Source organism: Lutra lutra, chromosome 5 (assembly GCF_902655055.1).
Source record: "Lutra lutra chromosome 5, mLutLut1.2, whole genome shotgun sequence".
Lineage (NCBI taxonomy): Eukaryota > Metazoa > Chordata > Mammalia > Carnivora > Mustelidae > Lutra > Lutra lutra.
In genome coordinates, this window is record NC_062282.1 from 32,680,148 (window position 1) to 32,703,737 (window position 23,590).

Genomic DNA, 23,590 nt, shown 5'->3' on the forward strand with positions numbered 1-23,590 from the left:
ACTCACGCTGTCACTTTCTCTCTCTAAAATAAATAAATAAATCTTTTAAAAAAAAAAGTCAACATCGTGGTTACCATTGGTGGGGAGAGGAGCTAGGAACTACAATGGAGCATAAGGGGGCTTTTATGGTGCTGACAGTGTTTTGTTTCTTGATTAAGAGCTACTTACATAGTTGTGTTCAGGATCTGAAAATTTAATGATTTTTACATGGATGCTATGTGTACTCTCCTGGTGTGCATATATTTTACTTAGGTAAAGGTTTTTTAAAGGGACCCAGGAAGTCAAAAGTACCTTTCTGCTTCCATAAAGGAAAAATGACCCTTTAAAGATTTTAAGGTTTTCGGAGTGTCCCAGTTAATACCAAATGGAAATATTATTCAAAGGAGGCACAACTTAGCCAAAATTCAATCCAGTTGAATTGGGGTTTTTGTTTTTGTCGTCTTCTTTTTTTTTTTTTTTTTGTAAAGACCAACAGAAAACTGGAAATGAAAGTAAGTCAATATCTCAGTTCACACTTTGCACTAAGTAGTTTGAGGATCACCTTCAATGCAGTTCCTATTAAAGAAAGTATTTACAATATACCAGCCGATTTTTAAAATCAGATCTCATTTCTATGAAGTAGCAAACTGATGGAGAATCAAACTTCCTGGGGAATCTCAAAAGGTCACGAAAGTGACAGCTTGTCTTCCTCTGGAAATTTGCTGTGGCTTCATCACCATGAAAATATGTTTCTCCACCCTCACCATCACTTCCCCAAAATTGTTTTTCTTCAACAAGTCAAACATGTAGAAAAAAACATTCTCATCAACTATTCTGCCATTGTGACATTGCTATAAACTATACTTCTCAAGACCAAGACATGAATGTATTGTAATGATAACAGCTGGACATTTGGAAGAAGTTAGCAAGTTACCAGGCTGATATTTTAAATCTGGACTTTCTTCGGATGCCAAATAGCATATTTCTGAGATCACATTATCTTCTTCAAGAGTCAAACATACAATCTCTTCACTCAGGAAATTCCACAGGGACAAGATATAGAACAAACCATAAATATTCAAAGAGGATATGTTGATGTGTCTGGTTCCTGCTCACTGAAAAATTAAATACTCAAATACTCAGAACTGGGCAAGAACTCTAGCCTCCTTCTTCATGGGAATAAATGAAAAATATCTCTTCTAATTGGCACATCTTCTTTAAATTCTTTTTCATTCATTTCTGGAAGATACAAAGACACAGGATGATGGCTGTAACACAACCCTTTGGGATGTCTTCATTTCACCTAAAGAGCTCTCTACCACTGAAAAGGACATATGAGCCAAAAATATGAAAGTATAAGTATGAAAATAAATATATGCTTAGATCATGTCACACTTTTGAGAACATATTCCTCTCAACTTCACAGATGCTGAAAGTGGTAAGATTTGGAAAGAATATTTAGATTACTGAACAATCAAATCAGGAGACCTGGCTACGGGCATGCAACTAATTAAAGCTTAAGCTAAGACTAGAATCCAGGATTGCTAATTCCTAGTTCAGTACTTTTTTGTGCTATCTCAAAATGCCTAGACTCACAAGAAATTATGTGAATGAATGATGATGCAAATGAATGACAATCTAGTTTTGTGGGTTACGCATTGCTACTCAAGCAAAGCCAAGAGTTGTAAACCACAGAATGTAAAATAAAACTCTCTACGAATGGGACATTCTTCAAGGAGGTACTTGGTATGGTGGAAATGCCCAATTCCACCAATTCACACAGTTATTGTATCACGTGAACACAAAAGGAAATAAAAGGAAAACAGGGGCACATCCCTGGCTCATTCACTGGAACATGTGATGCTTGATCTCAGGCTGTGAGTCCAAGCTCATGTTGGGCCTACAGCTCACTTTAAAAAAAAAAAAAAAAAGGAAAACAGAGCACATATGCACATGCATAAACACAGGTGCTCCCTTTATTTCATTTATTTCATCCTGAAAAGACATTTACAGTCTAAGAGTAAAGGTGAAAAAAGAGGTAAACAATGGCCTCTCAACTTTACCATGGTAGAGAGAAATGGAGGGATTAAGTCCATCAGAGATGGACTTCCTGAAGGACCTAAAAAATCAGTAAGAAAGGAATTCTTCTCATTCATTCTATCATTCAGTCAACAAACTTGTATTCCATGCCTGTCATGTCCAGATGTGGTGCTAATCAGTAGACACACAGATGATACATACTGGTCGGTGCCCTCAGAATGTGGCAGTTCATTGGACATACAACTGCTACCAGGCAATGTGTTAAGTGCCATCCATGGTAGAATATGGCAGCTGGGACAAAAGGTTTCCAGGGGGTGAGGTCTGGGGGATGTAGTGAAGTAGAGGGGAGAAGAGGATAAGAGAAAGAGTTAATGTTAAGAAGATCTTCCTAGGAATGACTAGTAAAAACATGAGAAATTGAATCATTTTCCTCTCTGAGGGACTTTCCCACATTCTTACTACTTCAATGGTTCTCAATGTGTGGCCCCAAGGCTAGAAGCATCGACATTATTTGAAGACTTGTTAGGAAAAAAAAAAAAAAATTGGGGGGGTGCTACTCAGAACTGCTGAATCAGTAATTTAGGATGGGGTCCAACAATCTGAGTTGTAATAAGCCCCCCCGCCCAAGTAATCTTGACATGTGCTCGAGTTTGAGAACTGTCGTACCATATCCATCAACGTGAAGTTGGGTGCATGAAATTCCACATATTCAAACAATTAAGAGCAGGTCTGGTCGGGTAAATTTTAACTCTGAAAAATCATTTTTGTCAAATATGTTCAAATTTATATTTCAGAAAATACAGTTCTCTATTTATGTATGGAGGCTTATGTTTCTGAAGCAAATGCTTTGCATTTTACCTGGAGTCAGGTGTCTTGGATGGGGATCAAAACAGATCAAACTCCAGAAAGCAGAGGAGGGTCTTATGGAACCGACCACAGAATATACTGATGGGACTCACAGGGACTGCACTGTTGAACCTCTCAGGCCATGTGGTCTCTGATGTGCAGCACTGATTTCTTTCTCTACATCCCCTCTATACAAAAAGTTTTCTATTTCATCTTTTTTCAGAACATATAGTTTGCTAAATGTCTACCCTTCTCCCTAACTCTTTGTGACCATAGAGCTCCAGGATCTAGTACAACTAGCTACATTCTCTGAGTTTCTGGCTTTCATGTATGCCTCTTGGTTCAGATTCTTAAAAAATATTTGTCCCAGTTTGGCTCGGTAGTTCACCTAGCTATGGCCTCAGGTATCAGTAAGGTAGACAGGGCAGAAGAAAAGGCTGAGTACTGACATCGGAAGAGGCTATATCCTTGGCAAGGAGAGTGCTCAGGACATTTAATAGAGTAAAAACGATCCCTTCAACCCCTGAGAGCTCCATGTAACTTCCGGAGTCTCTGAAACAAGAGTGCGTCCTTAACTTCTGTGATTCCCCAACAAATGGTAAGAAATCCTTGTAAGAATGCAACAGCTTTTGAAAAGATAATTTTATTACCTATCAAAAACTTTAATTATAGGGGCGCCTGGGTGGCTCAGTGGGTTAAGCCGCTGCCTTCTGCTCGGGTATGATCTCGGAGTCCTGGGATCGAGCCCCGCATCGGGCTCTCTGCTCAGCGGGGAGCCTGCTTCCTCCTCTCTCTCTGCCTGCCTCTCTGCCTGCTTGTGATCTCTCTGTCAAGTAAATAGATAAAATCTTTTAAAAAAAAAAAAAAACCTTAATTATATATACACACTCTTTACCGCAGAAATCTATTATCTAGGTTTTTATCCTACGGAAAAAATTGGAATGTGTCCAATAAGAAATAAGCAAACGGGTGCCTGGGTGGCTCAGTCAGTTAAGCGTCTGCCTTTGGCTCAGGTCATGATCCCAGAGTCCTGGGATCCAGCCCCACATCAGACTCCCTGAAAGGTGGGAATCTTCTTCTCCCTCTCCCTCTTCCACTTCCCCTGCTTGTGTGCTAGCTCGCTCTCTCTCTCTGTCAAATAAATAAATAACATCTCTTAAAAAAAAAAAAGAAACAAACAAATAAATAAGGATTCTTTTCACAGTACTGTCTTTCAGAGCAAAATGTAAAAAAAGGCTTAAATGTCTAGGAAATAAAGATATTTATTAATGGAAGCCATGCTCACTATTTTTGTTTCTATTTAAAAAAAAAAAATCCACCTAGACCTGTTTTGGGTGAACTTTTTTTCCTTCATGGAAAAAAATCAGTAAGCCCTAACATTGTTTTAATGCTGGCATAAGGAAATTGCAAGTAGGTTGCCTCCCACATTCTGTTTTTCTTGTCTGGGTTACAGTCACCACGATGACCCAGCCACAGCTGCTGGATGATCTCCTCCAGCTGCAGATGTCAACTGCTCCTACCAGCCTCTAATTGAATTGAGTTGCTCCCCTTGTCTCCTCCGCTTCCTAAAGTCCAGGTCGGTCTCCTTGCCTCTGTCCTCTAGTCCAACAGCAGAAAAGCCCGTGTCTTGCTCTAAAGTTCAACTAGAACACATTTTTGTCACTCTAGCCAATAACTTAATATAATTTTCATAATCCTGGCTAAACAGTTCTTACCTTTGATTTGATATAAAGTACTTGAGTTTCCAAGCCCTCTGATTATCTTAATAGATAAAAGCAACATAAGCCAGAATGCTGGACACCTAGAATGAGATGTATCTTTTCTTTAAATATTATGTCCAAAGACTACATAATTATAGTGTTAAAACATAAATAGATAAAATTAATAGTTTCCCCTAACCCAGAATCTTCTCCATCAGAGTGTTTGTTAAGAAGACATGATAATTCTTAGTCTATCACTAAGAATATAACTACGAAATTGTAAGACAGTAAAGTCAGGACTTCAGCTGGAACCACGGGCAAAAAAACCAGGAGTGAACATCAATAAAGGTCAAAACAATTTGCATTGCACTCAACGACTGCAATTTCTTAATAGCCCCGAAGTCACATTTGCCATTAGTCAATGCATACAACATGACCATCTGAATGCAATATGACTGGCTTGGCTAAGGATCCCAGGAACATGCTAAATATGAAACCTCCTCCTAAAACAAGTATAAACAGCATAACGAATATCATGCAACTCATTGTTCTGGCAAATGGAAGGATCCTATTTTTTGTGCCTTCTTAGCCCACCATTTGTTCACCTCAGATACTCACTGTCCCTAAATTTCTTCATCTGTAAAAGGAAGAAAATTCAAAAGGGCCAATAAGTAAAAGTTTGGAGCTGTTCTGGTTGAAGACATCAGGATAGCACCAGAATTCCATTACTTGATCTCCCCTTTGGTTCTCTCCATTTCTCCCTGTATCCAAAGATGGCTGTAGATAGACCTTGGCAGAACCCAAAGGCTGTGTGGACTACAGAGTGACAATCAATAGGTTCTGTGATTTCTAAGGCCCTTCCTACTACAACATTCTCTACTTCCACACTCTCATCCAGTATATAGCAGATGCTCCCTGAATGCTGAGTGAATTGAACTTGAAATTGTTTGCTCAGTGATCTTGAAAAACTTTTATAAAAGCAGATATTTCTAGGTGGCTTACTCATTTTTTAGCTTACTCATTTTTTAGCAAATAGAACCAAATTTTAAGCCAATTTTAAAAATTAGGATACCTCTTAATAAATTGTATGACTTTAGGTTTCTATTGTTAATATCCACTTAGAGATACTTATGGTTACTCTTTCTAATTACATCAGTCTCAGACTATGTCTTGCTTTTTTATCTAAGTCAACTAGAACAGGTGATAGAGTGTAAATTGTCTTTTTTGGAGTCAGTCTGGGTTCTAATCCCAGCTCTAACATTTACTCTTGGTGGGACCTGGAGCAAAACTTTAACCTTTACACCCTCTTCATCTGAAAGACAGGAATAGGGATGTAGGGACAAGACTGTTGGAAGAGCGACTGGCAACTAATAAGTGCTCCATAAATGACAATTGTAGTTATTATTACTTTTTAAATCGATCCAAGTAAGGGACAGATTGCATAGCATATCCCAGAAGATTAGAAGGTATAGAGCATAGGAGAAAGCTAGAAAATCCATAAAATGATTTTTTCTCAAGTTCTTAAGATTTTATTTTAAAGTGATCTTTACACCTAACATGGGCAAACTCATAACCCCAAGATCAAGAGTTCCATGTTCTACCAACTGAGCCAGCCAGAAGCCCACATAAAATTATTAAATAACATATACCATATAGTAAATAACAAAAAGAATAATAAATGAAGTAACACATATGAGGCATATTGAATAATTTTAGAACACTATAAGCTCTCGATAATTAATAACAATTGTTATCACTACATTTCATGATAGAACTACCTAAACCTTTCTAAGGCCATGGATGAGACAGTTCCTAAAAAGTTAAAAGGCATTAAATAAATAAAAATTATAATTTATCTCCTTAACAGAAGAAATAGTCCTTCATGCCAGCAATCTGAAGCAATTATTACGAGTTCTCCCTGGAAAGAGATTTATCTAATAATTGCGGCAGAATTTTCCATCTTTCTAATTTTGGCACCTTATTAGAGGAAAGGCAAGACTATGTAATCATGGATAGAATGAAAAACAGAAATAGCTTTACCTCAAGTATTGCCAGGCAGTTTATTTTTTTTTTTAAGATTTTATGTATTTATTTGGCAGACAGAGATCACAAGTAGTCAGAGAGTCAAGCAGAGAGAGAGGGAGGGAAGCAGGCTCCCTTCTGAGCAGAGAGCCCAACGTGGGGCTCGATCCCAGGACCCTGAGTCCAGACCTGACCCGGAGGCAGAGGCTTGACCCACTGAGCCACCCAGGTGCCCCTATGTAATATCTTTTCATTTACATTTCTTTCTCTCATAGTATTTTAGTTGTAAGATTTTATTCATGCTTTGCATTTCAGTTTATAATTATTACTGAACTCCTCTGAAAGAGATATCTCTAAGTTTCTTATGCTACAAGTTTAGCCAGGTATACAGTCTTTGCCTTTGACGGGCACCAGGCAGTTTATTTTTTAATGTTGACATACGGATGGTAAACAAAGGTACACAAATGGAAACTTAAGAAGTTTCCCTCTTAGCCCAGTTGGTTTAAGGATGACTTTTTAGAAAATTTTTCAACAGGCAAAATTACCAGAAAGGAAAAGAGGAAAGTACAGAAAACACAAATGTATCATTATGTCATGAGAGATGCTAAAGAACACAGTAATATTGTGTGACATTTCCTCAGATGCCTTTCCTCCTCCCAAGCAGTCTCCCATTATACATATTAAACCACATTAAGTCGTGAGTCATTTCAAAACTTGAGGGTAGGAGGTAGATATTAATAAAAAATAGAGACACCCAGGATTTCTACATGAATTCTCCTCCCAAGAACACCAAGTAATCTAATTTCACAACACTCCTGGGAAGAGCAGGCAAATGGGCACTGCTCCTGCTCACTGGCCCGGAAAGTTTCACAGGAAAGTGGAGTGAACGTACACCATAGGGTTCCACTGCACTGTAACCCCTCTTTCTTCTCATCTCTTAGTAAAGGGAAAACTGGGGATGATGAGAAATGTCTCTGATAAAATGGGTGATTTAAACTGCTTATTGATCAGCTATAAAATGGTTCGTGGGCACTCTTTTTTAACAGACATAACAAAACACAGTACATCCCCAATTTCAGTATTGTAAGTGTAATTTATGAATATAGGTCTTTATTACAAAAGTGGACTCACACTGTATATACCGTTTATAGCCTGCTCTTTGGCGGGTAACAGCCCATTTGTAAACAACCTTCATACATCTATATCAACATTTGCAAAGGCTGCAGTGTATTCCGCTTATAAATCTATCCTAACTTACTTACTTTTGGAAATCTATCCCTAAGACCAGGCATGAATATGTTTCTTTGAAAAATACAGGGGAAAAAATCACAAAAATAAATATAGATTGTTTCCTTCAGCAAATAATTGTCACTCCCATAGGAATCTCCATGAAAGACAGCATCATCACACTCAAGCACCAAAATTCACAGAGGGACAGCAAATTAGCTAGCAATGCCAATTGTATGTGGTCAGCCACTCCTATAAACTGGGGCAACGTTTCTCTAGAGATTAATTTGGTTAAATATATGAAAGTCCTAAAACTATAAATACCCTCTGCCCTAACAGCTCTCCCCCCTCCACGACCCCAGAAATGTATCCTTAGTTTATAATGGATAAGTTATAAAGCGGTCTATACAAGGCAGGAGGTTAAACAACAGTGAGAAAAAGGGAGTAATCTACATACCCACGAAAAGAGAATGGTTTCTTTCCTTATTTATCTAAGGATTTTATTTATTTTATTTCTTTGTCAGAGAGAGAATGAGAGCAAGAGCAAGAGGGGGCACAAGCGGGGGTAGGGGCAGGCAGAGGGAGAAGCAGGCTCCCCACGGAGCAGGGAGCCTGATGCAGGACTTGATCCCAGAATGCCAGGATCATGACCTGAGCCAAAGGCAGACGCTTAATGAGCTAAGCCACCAGGTGTCCCAAAAAGAGAACAGTTGAAATAAATTGGGATATATCCAAAGTAGGTACTCTGAAGCCTTAAAAATGATGAGGCAGATTATGGAACAATATTCAAGATATAGGATTCTGTTTAAAAAAAAAAAAAACAAAACATGCTATGTCAACATGTGTGTACATGTGTGGCTTGAAGAGATAAAACCCAAAATACAAGTAGTGGTTCTCCCTGAGTTATGAGGTTATAGGAGACTCCTTCATGTTCACCAGATTTTCTAATTTATATAAAATGGACACAGATACTCAAAGTAGAAATTAACATGAACACTTTTGATAGAATGTGGTACATGCTATTATAAAGATAAATAAAGAGTGCTCCATGAGCCCTCCTAATACTCTGAAACTGAGAGGAAGACAGGGTATGGCCTCCCAAATTAGTGCCACTCACATGAACTCTTCAAGGATTCATGGCAGTCAGCCAAGTTAAAGAGAAAGAGCATTCTAAAATGTGGGAAAGGGCTCCTGGGTTGCTCAATCAGTTAAGTGTCAGACTCTCGATCTCAGCTCAGGTCCTGAGCTCACAGTCATGAGTTCAAGCCTTGCATTGGGCTCCACGTGGAGCCTACTTAAAAAATTTTAAAAAATAAGAGAAAGTAAAATAAGATAAAATACAGGAAAGCCTGGGAGGGATGTGATAACGTGAGCCAACTGAAGCAGTTTAAGTAGTTCCAGGGGGCAGAGAGGGCACCTGAAGTAAGAACAAACAGTTCCTGCTAGCTTTTGAAATAGGGGGATTCACTTTTGACCTAAGCTGGCACAACTTCAGGGAGAAGGTGAAGGCAGAAGCCACATAGATGTTCACACGCTAAGGAATGAATGGGAGGTAAGCAAGTGTTGGTGAAGGGGAACACTAACTAGAGAAGTGCATGTGTGACAGTGAAGAGAGGAACAATGGGATCCAATACTGGATTACAGGTTTCTTTTCTTTTTCTTTTTCTTTTTTTTTTAAGATTTTATTTATTTATTTGACAGAGAGAGCATAAGCAGAGGGAGAAGCAGGCAGAGGGAGGGAGAGGCAGACTCCCCACTGAGCAAGGAGCCTGATGCTGGGCTGAATCCAGGACCCTGGGATCATGACCTGAGCCGAACGCAGGCACTTTCTGACTGAGCCATCCAGGCACCAATTTCTCTTTTTAAAGATTTTTACTTATATATTTGTCAGAGAGTGAGAGAGAGAGCACGAGTGAGGGGAGAAGGAGAAGGAGAGGAAGAAACAGGCTCCCCACTGAGCAGGGAGCCCAATCCAGGACTCGATCCCAGGACCCTGAGATCAGGACCTGAGCCAAAGGCAGACACTTAACAGACTGAGCCACCCAATCCAGGTGTTCCAGGATTATTTTCTAAGTTGGGAGAGCTGAAGGATGGTCACAGGAGAGAGCGCCAATATAAGGAGAAGTTGATTGGGAAAAAAGAGAAAAGGAATGAGAAGGTGTGGATGACAGTTTGATATTCCCAGGTGGGGGAGGCGAGGGGAATCCAGCACAGAATGGAAGGCTTAGGACTCTACAGTCAGTCCAGTGGGATCACAAGAAATCCCCAAGCCTCAAACTACAAAGTCAATTCCTGGAAGGAATCATGACTTCACTTTCTTAGAACACAGGACCAGTGAACAGCTGTGGCCAAGAGAACCCAGAAAATATTTAGTATAATCAGAAAATGTGGTATAAACAAAGCAATAATTATCTCACCTCTGTATGACAAGAAATTTGTGTGAAACTTCTATCACTCCGCCTAAGGAAAGACGTAACAGTATTAGAAAAGGTGCAGAAGACAGAAACCAAAGTGTTGAAGCAGAGGGCAGTAGATTTGAACTTTTCACCAAGAAAAAACAAAGCTCATTAAGGGACATATTTTATGTTAGTGGCTTCTCATCTTTCTGAGTATGAAAACCTTATCAAAATGGTTTGAGAATACATGTTACAGTATTTAAACACTTAATAATTATTGATTGGGAAAATACATTATGACAAAAAGTGTTTAGAAATGAATCATTTTATAATTAACTTGCACGTAATTCATCTCAGCACTATCTACATATATCTGGTACATGTCTATTTATGTCTGACATTATATATTTATCCTACCAGAGATAATGTTTGGGCACACATGAAATTGCAACCCCTTATGATAATTCTGCACTATTAACCACCATCCTGCACATGCCCAGGATCCTCAGATCATATTTTAGAACCACTGTCCTAGTTTATAAAACCCTGAATTGGATGAATATGCATCTCATCAGCTAATAACCAAAAACTAGAATTAAAGTATGAAACTTGAAAGACGTATGTTAGGAACATAGTAGTCTTTTGGAAGATTTATAAACATTATCTCAAGCAATATAAAATGAAATACAACCTGGGTGGCTCAGTTGGTTAAGCATCCAACTCTTGGTTCTGCTCAGGTCATGATCTCAGGGTTCACATTCAAGCGGGGAATCTGTTGGAGATTCTCTCTCTCCTTTGGTCTGCCCCTCCCCACTGTTCCCTCTCTCTCTAATAAATAAATCTTTAAAAAATATATAAAATGAAAATAGAATTGTTTCCAAAATGTTTATATAAGCCACTAAATGATATTTCTGTATTGTGTTTTAAAGAAAAGCTGTGTGTTTCTGAGCCTTTTCAATGACGTCAGAGAGTGTAACAGTGATAGAGCTACAACTTGACATTTCTTGGTGTTGCTGAGCCAAACAAACTGTAAGTCCTGTCAATGTTAATTCCCACATTTGTATTCTAATCAGGCATAACAGAGAAGCACACATTCACTCAAAATATTCTTGGATAAAGAATGAATTAATCAATCAATGAATCAGTGAATTTGGAAAGGATGGGAAGTGGAAGAAAAGAAATCCAGTTTTAGGACTCAGTAATTTCACCATCCTAAAAATAATTTAAAGTATAGAAATCACTTAATGCCAGGTTCTAAGAATCAATCCCATCTGGATTTCCAGATAAAACAGAAACTATACAGATTAGAGAAAATGAAACAGAGAATGGTTTTACTTTTCAATTGACTAGAGTGTATTTTGAAATTTGCATATATAAAATGCCACTTGATGTATTTTCTAGGGAAATTCAGTCAGCTGGTTGTTCTGCTATTCCTTTAAACAGATCTAAACCTGCCTATTTAATCTCCCTGTGTAAGTTGCCTTTGAATCCAACAACCTCCCTATTGACCACAATCTCCATACCTTACTCTACAAATTTCTGGACTAGACTTTCAAGATGGAAGACAAGGGACAAGATAATTATAATCTTCATGAATAATCTGTGTTCTAGCAAGATCTGCTTTTGTCATTAAATAAGAATATGGGGGCATTCCAGTCAATTAGTCAATAGATAAATAAAATTCTAAAATTTCAGTAAACTGGGATGGGAAAATAAACTTACATACTCTTCTTTTTTAAAATGAAAAACCAAACACTACATAGTTTTTCATTTTGATTTGTTTTAAAGAGTATGGTGCAGAGCCCAGTTTCCAGTTGTGGCTCTCTTAACGCCTATGTGGCCTTGGTTAATGAGCCCCTCTGGTCCTCAAACTCTTTTTTGACAATACGTGGAGGTTGTCAGCTGATCTTTAATATCTCTATGAGCACAAAAACTTCACTGACTCTGGTTATTAAGAAATTTTATCTATCTTCCAGGGTGCCTGGGTGGCACAGTGGGTTAAGCATCCAACTCTTGGTTTTGGTTCAGGTCATGATCTCAGTGTTGTGAGGTTGAGCTCCATGTTGGGCTCCATGCTCAGCACAGAGTCTGCTTGAGATCCACTCTTTCCTTCTGCCTCTCCCACTGTGCTCTCTTGTTCTCTCTCTGAAATAAATAAAGAAATCTTTTTTTTTTTTAAGGGAAATTTCGTCTATCTTCCATATTCTTCATGTTAAGTAAATGGTGAAATTTCTAACTGTGGTTCATCAAATCATCTTCTCATTCATTAACTAAGCCCCTAAAATGCTCCTGAATTGCTCCTGAAATTAACAGTATCTTTATACATTCTGAAATACAAAGACAAAATTGGAATCACTATAGGCCAGTCATTTCACATCCACATTTAGAAAAACATGAATCCATATATTGATTTAATATACAATTAAGCACTAAGTGGATGTCAGAATTAGCAAACACTAGGAGCACAGAGAAGAAATCTAGGGCTTTCCCTCAAACCTATTAGAATTAGAACAGGGATGGCTATTAACTCGATGTTTATAACTTACTGTGAAAATTGTTAGGATGGAATAAATTATACACAGTAGAGTAATGAATGACATTTTGATTGATTATGTCCTTCTTCAACTTGAGTCTAAGGTCTATGAGGGCAGGAACCCAGATTTTTCCAGTCACTATCCCCCAGGGCCTGGCCTACGACTAGTTCTCAAACCCAGAGAGGAAGACAAACCATAAGAGACTCTAAATATCAGGAAACAAACTGAGAGTTGCTGAGCGGTGGGGTGGTGGGGGAGGAATGCGGTGTCTGGGTGATGGACACTGGGGAGGGTATGTGAGTGCTGTGAGTTGTGTAAAACTGATGAATCACTGACCTGTACCCTGAAAACAAATAATACATTATATGTTAATTTAAAAAAAATTTTTGGGTGAACAAAAGAATGAATGAAAGGTCAAGTCACAGGGACATTAAAGAAGTGAGCCTAAGTCTGCTAGAAAACAGATACAGTTAGGGGCAAGGTTAGAGATTACCTTCTGAAAGCCCACATTATTCGACAGTTGTTTTTTCATTATATTGGAGACATAAAGAATAAAATTCAGCGATTTGCATTCCCCTTATTCACTCCAAAACACATTTTAAACATCATAGAGCTAGGGCACTTATGAAAGTAGAGAATTTTCTATGTGGAAATCAATGCCTAGAACCTATACATTTATGTAAGAGAAAAGTGAACGGTCCAGATGGTAACCACTGCCACTTCTCATTTGGGCTCATTTACGTGACTTCTATCCCACTCTATCAAACTCCTCACCCCCAAAAACAGACAGCATCACATTAAAAACCACTTTAGATTTATTACTATCATTTTTATATTTGCTGGTAGCTAAGGGCATGGAATCTGGAACCAGGTCCATTCTCTCTAGATATATGACCTTCAGCAAATTACTTTATCTTTTTGGTTTTTTGTTTCCTGAGGAATAAAGGCAATAATATCACCACATAAGCTGCTAAAAAAAAATTAAATCAATTAATATGTGTAAACCTGTTGGAAGAGTGTCTGTCATACAATAAGCACTAAGTGTCTGCTAGCTACATGAGGTAAATAAAATCAATATATCAGCCACTCCATTCAGTTGGAGCAGTGAAAGACAACGCATGATGAAGGCAATTTGGGGGGATTATGTTGGTGCATTTTTCAAAGCAGGAAGCTGAGGATTCAGAATATCCCAAAATAAAATGTATTGGTTGAACAGAGAACTTGAAGAGGGGGGGAAATTCTAGAACATACTGAAATGAACAAGTCGCCTAATTTCTTTCATTTTATCATAAGAAATATTTTTCTCAGGGAAAGTGAAGGCTCCAAGTTAGAAAAGATAGGAACAGTAATATTATTTTTGAAGTTGTGCATAAAGATTATTTTTAAAGGTACAAGGTTTGGCAAAATCTAGTGAAAAGGGCTAAAAACCCAGCCAGTAAGTGCATTCATAAGGTTTTGTAAGGACCTATTTAAAAACTGTCCCTGCTCCCCTTACCCCAGGGGATTTACTTGGAGACAAGTCCCGGAAACCAGCTTCAGGTAACAAAGCCCAGATACAAAGGTGGGTCAGGCCAGGTGGAGACATCAGTGGGGGGATGCATACTGTCTCCCTGGTTACCAAGGAGTATGGGCCCTGCCCTTTGGGCACCAATCCCAATCAAGGTGTAATAGGCTGGTTCAAATGTCTACTAGGGTAAATTGTAACTCAATTGGTCACCTAGCATCACTGTGGAGTTTCCTGTGTGTGTTACAATCTCATTGGCCGCCTGTGCGTGGCCAGGCCTGACCGCATGGCCTTTGCCCTTAAAAGCTAGTCTGTTTGCAAATGACAGTACAGACAAAAGGTTGATATCCAGGATCTATAAAGAACTCCTCAAACTCAACACACACAAAACAGACAATCATATAAAAAAATGGGCAGAAGATATGAACAGACACTTCTCCAATGAAGACATACAAATGGCTATCAGACACATGAAAAAATGTTCATCATCACTAGCCATCAGGGAGATTCAAATTAAAACCACATTGAGATATCACCTTACACCAGTTAGAATGGCCAAAATTAGCAAGACAGGAAACAACATGTGTTGGAGGGAATGTGGAGAAAGGGGAACCCTCTTACACTGTTGGTGGGAATGCAAGTTGGTGCAGCCACTTTGGAGAACAGTGGAGATTCCTCAAGAAATTAAAAATAGAACTTCCTTATGACCCTGCAATTGCACTACTGGGTATTTACTCCAAAGATACAGATGTAGTGAAAAGAAGGGCCATCTGTACCCCAATGTTTATAGCAGCAATGGACACAGTCGCCAAACTGTGGAAAGAACCAAGATGCCCTTCAACGCACGAATGGATAAGGAAGATGTGGTCCATATACACTATGGAGTATTATGCCTCCATCAGAAAGGATGAATACCCAACTTTTGTACCAACATGGACGGGACTGGAAGAGATTATGCTGAGTGAAATAAGTCAAGCAGAGAGAGTCAATTATCATATGGTTTCACTTATTTGTGGAGCATAACAAATAGCATGGAGGACATGGGGAATTAGGAGAAGGGAGTTGGGGGAAATTGGAAGGGGAGGTGAACAATGAGAGACTATGGACTCTGAAAAACAATCTGAAGGGTTTGAAGAGGTGGGGGGGTGGGAGGTTGGTGGAACCAGGTGGTGGGTATTAGAGAGGGAACAGATTGCATGGAGCACTGGGTGTGATACAAAAACAATGAATACTGTTATGCTGAAAATAAATTTTAAAAAAAATGATTAAAAAAAAAAAAAGCTAGTCTGTGAAACAAAGGGTCACTCTCTCTTGTAAGAGGTGCGTCCCCGAACGTTCGGTTAGATTCTTGATGCTTGGCGCGAAATAAAGCTTTGCTTGACCTTTGCTTTGTATCAGTCTCTCTCCTTTAATCAGGGGCCCATTATTGGGGCATAACAGTTTGAACTAGAGAGCCTACATTAAAGTGGCAGGTCCCTAAACCTGCCATGTATCCCAATTACCTGGAAGCTTTGCAAAAATGGATACCTTGGAGAAGATACTTCAAGAGGTGTGGGGTAAAGTCTGCTATCTTTATTTTTAAAAAATTCTTCCAGTGATTTCTGAGTACAACCAGTCAGAATGAGTGGACTGAATGCTTGCTACGCAGAGGTCTCCAGCGGTATGTGGCCGCATTGTCTCTCCGACCTTACCTCCCTCAACCTTATTATCCATAACGGTATCAAAGCCATCAGTTACAGATAGGACAAAGTCATGAGCCAGGACCACATGCTGCCTGACCAGCCGAACTGTCCAAAAAGGCAGGAAAAAAGAGACCATAAATCTCATGATAAACGAGCCTGCATTCAGGTTCAGAAGTCAAACGCAAAATTGCACAAAGTAGGTGCGATAAAAATGGCTCCATGGGGCCTCAGTTGAAAATACATCCGAGATTTGTTCTGTCTGCAAGCTGATACAGTCCCACTCTGTTCTGTGCCTACGTCCACCTCTACTGTCACGTTCCTAATTGGCGTTCTGTTTTAAGAGGGAGCTTGATGAGGCCGGTATTTGGCAAGTGTGCCCCAAGATGGCTAGACTGACAGCTAAAATACTGAGATGCTTTAGTACCGGCAGGTAAATAGCTGCTGTTTAAGCCCCGTGTCATTTCAGTCCTTGTCCCAGGACCCTGACCCTTCCCAACAATGTAAGGGGTAATGACAGGTCCACCCAGGGGCTCCACTCTGATCGGTTGCTACCTGTTGCCAGATGCATTGTTTATCATTGCAATAGTTTCAAAGTGGAAATCCCTAGGAAAGCAACTAACCAGGAATTGGAATTGCCTGGAATTTATATCAGGGGAAGAACTATTCAAAGTTCAGGCATCCTTAGCCTTGAAATGAGAAAATATGAGATGGGGTAGGAACAGGAGGAATGGGAGTGTTGCCTTCATACGTGCGAATGGCCTTGTGTGGGAAACATTAGATTTAGTCTACGTAGCTCCAGGGAGAGGAATTACACACAATGATTGGAAGTAACAATGACACTGACGTCAGTCCCATATAAGGAAGAATGCTTGAATCCTGGGGGCATCCAACAATGGAACAGGCTTTAGAGAATAGGGAGCTTCCCGGAACAGCACAGAAAGGAAGCAGCCGCTCTGAGATGAGCTTTCCAGCTGCAGGCACTTCTGTTCTGCATGTCCCCTCAGTGAGCTTGGTGGCTCCCAAACCTGAATGTTCATCTGAATCCTCAACAGACCTTTTTTTTTTTTTTTAAATAGACTTGATTTACTGCTTGCCACAAAACTGAGAAGAAAGTACAGAAAATACCCATCTACTCCCTGTGCCTACATACACACAGCCTCCACCACCATCAACAGATTGAAGCACATCGGTACATCTGTTACAGTCACTGAGGACTATTGCTCCTTTCTCACCTAAAACTACTACCTCTTTTCTATCAAAAATCACCTTCTACAAACGAAATCACCATCCACATCCATGAAGAAAATAGCACAGTAAGAGGACTCAAGTTTAGAAGGAAATATAACAGGGGCTAAAGACCCACTATAATTGCCAGACTGAAGAGGGTACCAGGTGGATAAGCAAACACATTCTGAGAAAGCCTGTGTGTTGAAGTAGGGATGTTCCATACACAAGCACAGATTGACAGCCAGCAAATACGGAGCCCCTTCCTTAGAATTATATGGTATAAATGAAAGATTGGCTAACTTAATGCAGAAGGGATCCATTTCTGATTGATGGGGCCATACACAGCGTGAGTGGATTTGTGGGGTTAGTTTGATGGGGTAGAAGAAAATAACTCACTTAAACTCCTTTTACAGACTACTTTTTAAAAAAAGCCTCTTTCTTTAGACCATTAAAATGTAAGGCAAACTAAAACTGCATTGTTTAAGGACTCATAATTAGGTAAGAAACTACAGTGAAAAGCAAGAAGGCATGAATTCCTTGCTATTCTTGGATAGGATACTATTTTGGATAGGATACTGTGGGAGAAAGGTGAGGGTTAGATTAGATGAAACCATTCAGGAAGATTCCAGCACTGTTTGTTGGCTTTCATGATGATTCATCCTGGTGCTTGTTTTTTTTTTTTTTTTATTTTTTATTTTTTTTTTTTAAAGATTTTATTTATTTATTTGACAGAGAGAGATCACAAGTAGACGGAGAGGAAGGCAGAGAGAGAGAGAGAGGGAAGCAGGCTTCTTGCTGAGCAGAGAGCCCGATGTGGGACTCGATCCCAGGACCCTGAGATCATGACCTGAGCCGAAGGCAGCGGCTTAACCCACTGAGCCACCCAGGCGCCCTTGTTTTTTTTTTTTTACACACCGATATTTTTTACACAGGGGTTTGTTTTAGAACTCAGTGAAATAAATTAGTTTTATGCAGAAATATTAAAACATTTATCAAAGAAGTATGTATTCTAATAGTGGTTAGTTCTGGTGGATAAAGAGTCTATACTTATATATTTTCCTTAAAATAGTTCAGAATCATTTTGGGATATTAAGTGCTGATCAGCTCAAACTTTAATTCTCAAGATATTCAGCAACATTCTTTCAAGAGTGCATAGTCCAAAGATGCTAGCTAACATTGTATCAGAAATGGCCACTCTCTAGGGGTGGTAACTCTTTTTTCTTTTTTTTAATTTTACTATTTTTTAAATTTAAATTCAACTAGCCAACATAGTACATCATTAATTTCAGATCTAGAGTTCATTAATTCATTAGTTGTATATAACACCCAGTCCTCGTGACATCATGTGCCCCCCTTAATGCCTATCATCAAATTACCGCATACCCCCCACCATCTTGGCAGTAATCCTCAGTTTGTTTCCCAGAGTTAAGAGTCTCTTATGGTTTGTTTCTCCTTCTGATGACTTCCCATTCAGTTTTCCCTTCCGTCCTTTATGATCCTCTGCCTGTTTCTTATATTCCACACATGAGTGAAACCATATAACTATCTTTCTCTAGCTGATTTATTTCACTCGGCATAATCCCCTCCAGTTCCATTCACTTCAATGTAAATGGTAAGTATTCACCCTCTCTGAGGCTAAGTAATATTCCATCATATATATGAACCACATCTTCTTTATCCATTCATCTGTTGATGGATATCTCAGCTCTTTCCAGAGTTTGGCTGTTGTGGACATTGCTGCTACAACCATTGGGGTGCAGGTCCACCTTCAGATCACTAAATTTGTATCTTTGGGCTAAATACCTAGTAGGGCGATTGGGGGGTCATAGGGTAGTTCTATTTTCAACGTTTTGAGGAACCTCCCTACTGTTTTTCAGAGTGGTACACCAGCTTGCATTCCCACAGACAGTGTAGGAGGGTTCCCCTTTCTTCACATCCTCACCAACATTTGTTGTTTCTTGACTTGTTAATTTTAGCCATTCTCACTGGTATGAGATGGTATCTCACTGTGGTTTTGATTTGTATTTCCCTGATGCCTAATGATGTGGAGCATTTTTTTCATATGTGTTGGGCATTTGGATGTCTTCTTTGGAGAAATATCTGTTCATGTCTTCTCCCCATTTCTTGATTGCATTATTTGTTCCTTGGGTGTTGAGTTTGAGAAATTCTTTATAGATCTTGGATACTAGCCCTTTATTTGATATGTCATTTGCAAATACCTTCTTCCATTCTCTAAGTTGCCTTTTAGCTTTGTTGACTGTTTCTTTTGCTGTACAGAAGCTTTTTATCTTGATGAAGTCCCAAAAGTTCATTTTTGCTTTTGTTTCCCTTGCCCTTGGAGACATGCCTACCAAGAAGTTGATGTGGCTGAGGTCACAGAGTTTGCTGCCTCTGTACTCCTCTAGGATTTTGATGGAATCTTATCTCACATTGAGGTATTTCATCCCTTTTGAGTCTATTTTTGTGTGTGGTGTAAGGAAATGGTCCAGTTTCATTCTTCTGCTTGTGGTTGTCTAATTAACAAAAAAAAGTAAAAAATAAATTTAAAATGCCTATACATAGTGTGCAACACTACTGTGTTAAAGTCTAGATGAAAACAAATGCTTTATCCTACTTCTTACATCAAAGACACCTGGTCAGTATTTAGCTGACCTGAATTGTTTTTCATGCAAGCCTGAGGTTTGGGAGGTTCTTGTGGGTTTCCTTTTTTACATTTTTCTGCTGCAGCTATCACACGCCAAGCAGAAGTCTAGGGGCACCTGGGTGGCTCAGAGGGTTAAGCCTCTGCCTTCAGCTCGGGTCATATTCTCAGGGTCCTGGGATTGAGCCCCGCATCAGGCTCTTTGCTCAGTAGAGAGCCTGCTTCCCGCGCTCTCTCTCTCTGCCTGCCTCTCTGCCTACTTGTCATCCCTGTCAAATAAATAAAATCTTTCAAAAAAAAAAAAGAAGTCTAATAGTTCTCTGCCTTTCTGCAGCTTTTTTAAAGTGAAGACTATATCAAGAGAATTAGAAGGCAAGCCAGAGACTAGGAAAAAAATATTTGCAAAGGCATATCTGCTAAAGTGCTATTATCCAAAATACATAAAGAACCCATAAAACTCAACAATGAGAAAACAAACAACCCAATTAAAAAATGGACCAAAGACCTTAACAGACATCTTACCAAAGAAGATACGCAGATAAAAAATAAGCATATAAAAAGATACTCCATATCACATATCATCAGTGAAATGCAAGTTAAAATAACAATAAGGGGCTCAGTGGGTTGAAGCCTCTGCCTTCGGCTCAGGTCATGGTCTCAGGGTCCTGGGATTGAGCCCCGCATCGGGCTCTCTGCTCAGTGGGGAACCTGCTTCCTCCTCTCTCTCTGCCTGCCTCTCTGACTACTTATAATCTCTGTCTATCAAATAAATAAATAAAATCTTAAAAAAATATAATAAAATAAAATAACAATGAGATATACCACTACACCCCTATTAGAATGGCCACTATCTGGAACACTGACAAAGACACAACCAAATGCTGGCAAGGATGTGGTGCAACAAGACCTTTGATACACTGCTGGTGGGGTAGCCAAATGGTATGGTGACTTTGATGGCTTCCTATAAAACTAAACATAATCTTACTGTGCAACCCAGCAATTGTGTTCCTTGGTATTTAGGCAAAGGAGTTGAAAACTTACGTCCACATAAAAACCTACACACAGATGTTCATAGCAGCTTTATTCCTAATTATCAGAACTTGGAAATAACCAAGATGTCCTTTAGTAAGTAAAGGGATAGATTAAAAGATACATTCAGACAATGTAATATTATTTAGCACTAAAAAGAACTAAACTCTAAAGGCATGGAAAGACATGTAGGAACTTTAAATGCATATTACTAAATAAAGGAAATCAATGTAAAAAGGCTACATATTGTGTGGCCTCTACTATATGACATTCTGTAAAAGGTAAAATGACAGAGTTGATAAAAAGATCAGTGGTTGCCAGGGGATGGAGATGAACAGACAGCACAGAAGACTTTTAGAGCTGTGAAAATACTCTAGATGATATTATAATGATGGATATATGTCATTATACTTCTATGCAAACTCACAGGATGTATAACACACCAAGAGTGAACCCCAAGGTGAACTATGGACTTTGTGTTATTACCATGTGTCACTGCAGGTTTATCAGTTGTCACAAAGGTACCCCTCCAGTGGAGCATGTGGATAATGGGGGAGGTTGTTCATGTTTGGGAGCAGCAGGTATATGGAAAAAAATCTCTGTGCCTTCCTCTGAATTTTGTTATAAATCTAAAACTGCTCTAAAAAATTAACTCTTTAAATAAATATGTATATAGAAACTTGACGATAACGTTCATGTGTTGTTGTCACCAATTTGCTTAGTTGTAACACTATCAGATGTTAAATAATGCTTTCTATAAAGTTTGCAATCTATCAGAAATACAAAACAACGTATTTAACTTGAATTAAGTAGGATTAGTCAAAAGCCACACATTGAATAAATAACAAATATGAATCTACTGACACATCCATCATCCTGAGAACTATCTGAATGCCATATGGTAAGGTAGCTGGTTGATCCAGCTTTGTCATTTATGAATCAGAACCAATTATGTACAAGGCTCTGTTCTAGATTCTGAGGATGGAGAAGCAAATGGTAAGGTATCTGCCTTCATGAAGCTTAAATTCTGGAGTTGTACATAATGTCATGTCATAAGCAATGATACGAAGAATGCAAGACATGGAAACAGGGAAAAGACACAGTAATCTTGGAAGCCTCGCTGAGAAACAGAATGAAATATGAAACTGAATCATAGATAGGGTAGGACAGTCCACAGCAAAGAGCAAAGAAAAGTCCTGAGGTGGAAGATGTCTTCAGGTATTGAAGGAACAGTAAGGCCAATATAGGGTAGAGGGGAGACTAGTAGACATTTGGGCACCCTGGAGACCCTGATAGGAGTTTCACCTGCATGGAAAAGGAAGGGAGTGTAACTGGAGTGGGTTCAAAAGAGGCTAGGCAAGGAGGAATTCTTTTGAGGAATTTATTAAAAAAAAAAAAAAATGTCAGAGAAAAAGAAAATATGCCGTATGCCAAAAACCTAGATGTGTGTCTCATGACTTTGAAAGAAGGTAAGATTGCTCTACAGATTGTCCTATGCAGATAACATCTTTCTAGGGAAGATTGATTGACAGAAATGCCATCAAGAGCAGGAGTCCCTCAAGGATCTGTCTTTGGCCTCCCAATCCTTTCTTTTATGTCTATTCCCTTAGAAAACCTTCTGACCCAAATCTTTCTCTTTCTTCCTCTCCTCTGCTTTCCTCCTCTCCTGTCCCTCTCTTCACCTAGGCCCTCTGACTGTAGGATTCATTACAGGTCTCCTCACCACCCACCCTTCTTCTGCACAGAACCACCCAGAAGCTGACAAGCTATTCCAGGTCAGGAGCTGCTTGTATCTCCGGTCCCCTCAGCCTATAATCAGTACCAGAAATGCCTTCAGGCAAAATTGTTCTTTTTCTCTCAGATGGCTAAACTAGCCGGAGTTTGGGCAAAATTGGTTGACAACTTGTTCTCTTCTTGTTCTAGCCTGTTCCGAGAGTCTCCACAACCACGGGAAGATGGCTGCTATCTGAAATCCAATTTCTGATAACAATGGGCAGGATCTCTGGGTCTGGAGGCCAAGCTGGGGGATACCTCTTTTCTCAGTTGCCCCTAATGGAAAGTGTGGGAGGTCCTGATCATTTTATAAAAGCACACCCACCTCCCTTCCAAGCCCTACATGGGTCCATGCAAGTGAAGCACCATCGGAAAACACTCATGGCAGACCCATGCTAGCACAGATTCACAAAGAACCAGAAAGGCAGACCTTTAGATCTGTATCACCCCTTCACCTAAATTGTTTTAGACTCACTGACATCTCTCTCAGCCTCAGAATCCTAAGACACCACCTTTCTGGTATTGATCAGTTTCGAGGGTCTCTGAGAAAACTTGTCCTTCAGAGATCCCACAAGAAATGGTGGGGGGGAGGGGAGGGAGGGAGGAGGGGTAGGTGAGTGAAGACCAAAGGGTAAATGTGTGGGCACTGCAAACAACCAGGGACCTTCTAGCCAAGAGGGATCCTTTCTAACAGTGCAAAATGAGTCAAAGAGCCATCACATCAGTTCAGTAGAACAAATGAGAAATCCAAACTGTGAGTTAATAGGCATTGGTTTACTCCTGTTATACTTTAAGTTTCAAAAGAAAAAATCACACACCAGCAGAGGCTCATATCAACAGTGGCCAGCTTTCCTGGTCAGTCAAAAGTCCCATAGATTCACTGCATAGAATTTCTGTTTAAGCTTTATTGAAATAGAAATCTAAAGTTTTGCAAATATCACACATGGGACCAGGATATTTGTCTTCTCAATTCATTAAATGCTTGCCATT

At 39.4% G+C, this 23,590-nt stretch overlaps 1 long non-coding RNA gene across 1 annotated transcript in view; it reads right to left on the minus strand.

Annotated features, from left to right (window-relative positions):
- The window catches only part of LOC125099938 (uncharacterized), a 99,793-nt gene that overhangs the window by 31,362 nt on the left and 44,841 nt on the right, over nt 1–23,590 (minus strand). The window contains exon 2 of the long non-coding RNA XR_007127403.1: nt 10,232–10,274. This is a non-coding gene — a long non-coding RNA (uncharacterized LOC125099938). The remainder of the gene's footprint in view (nt 1–10,231; nt 10,275–23,590) is intronic.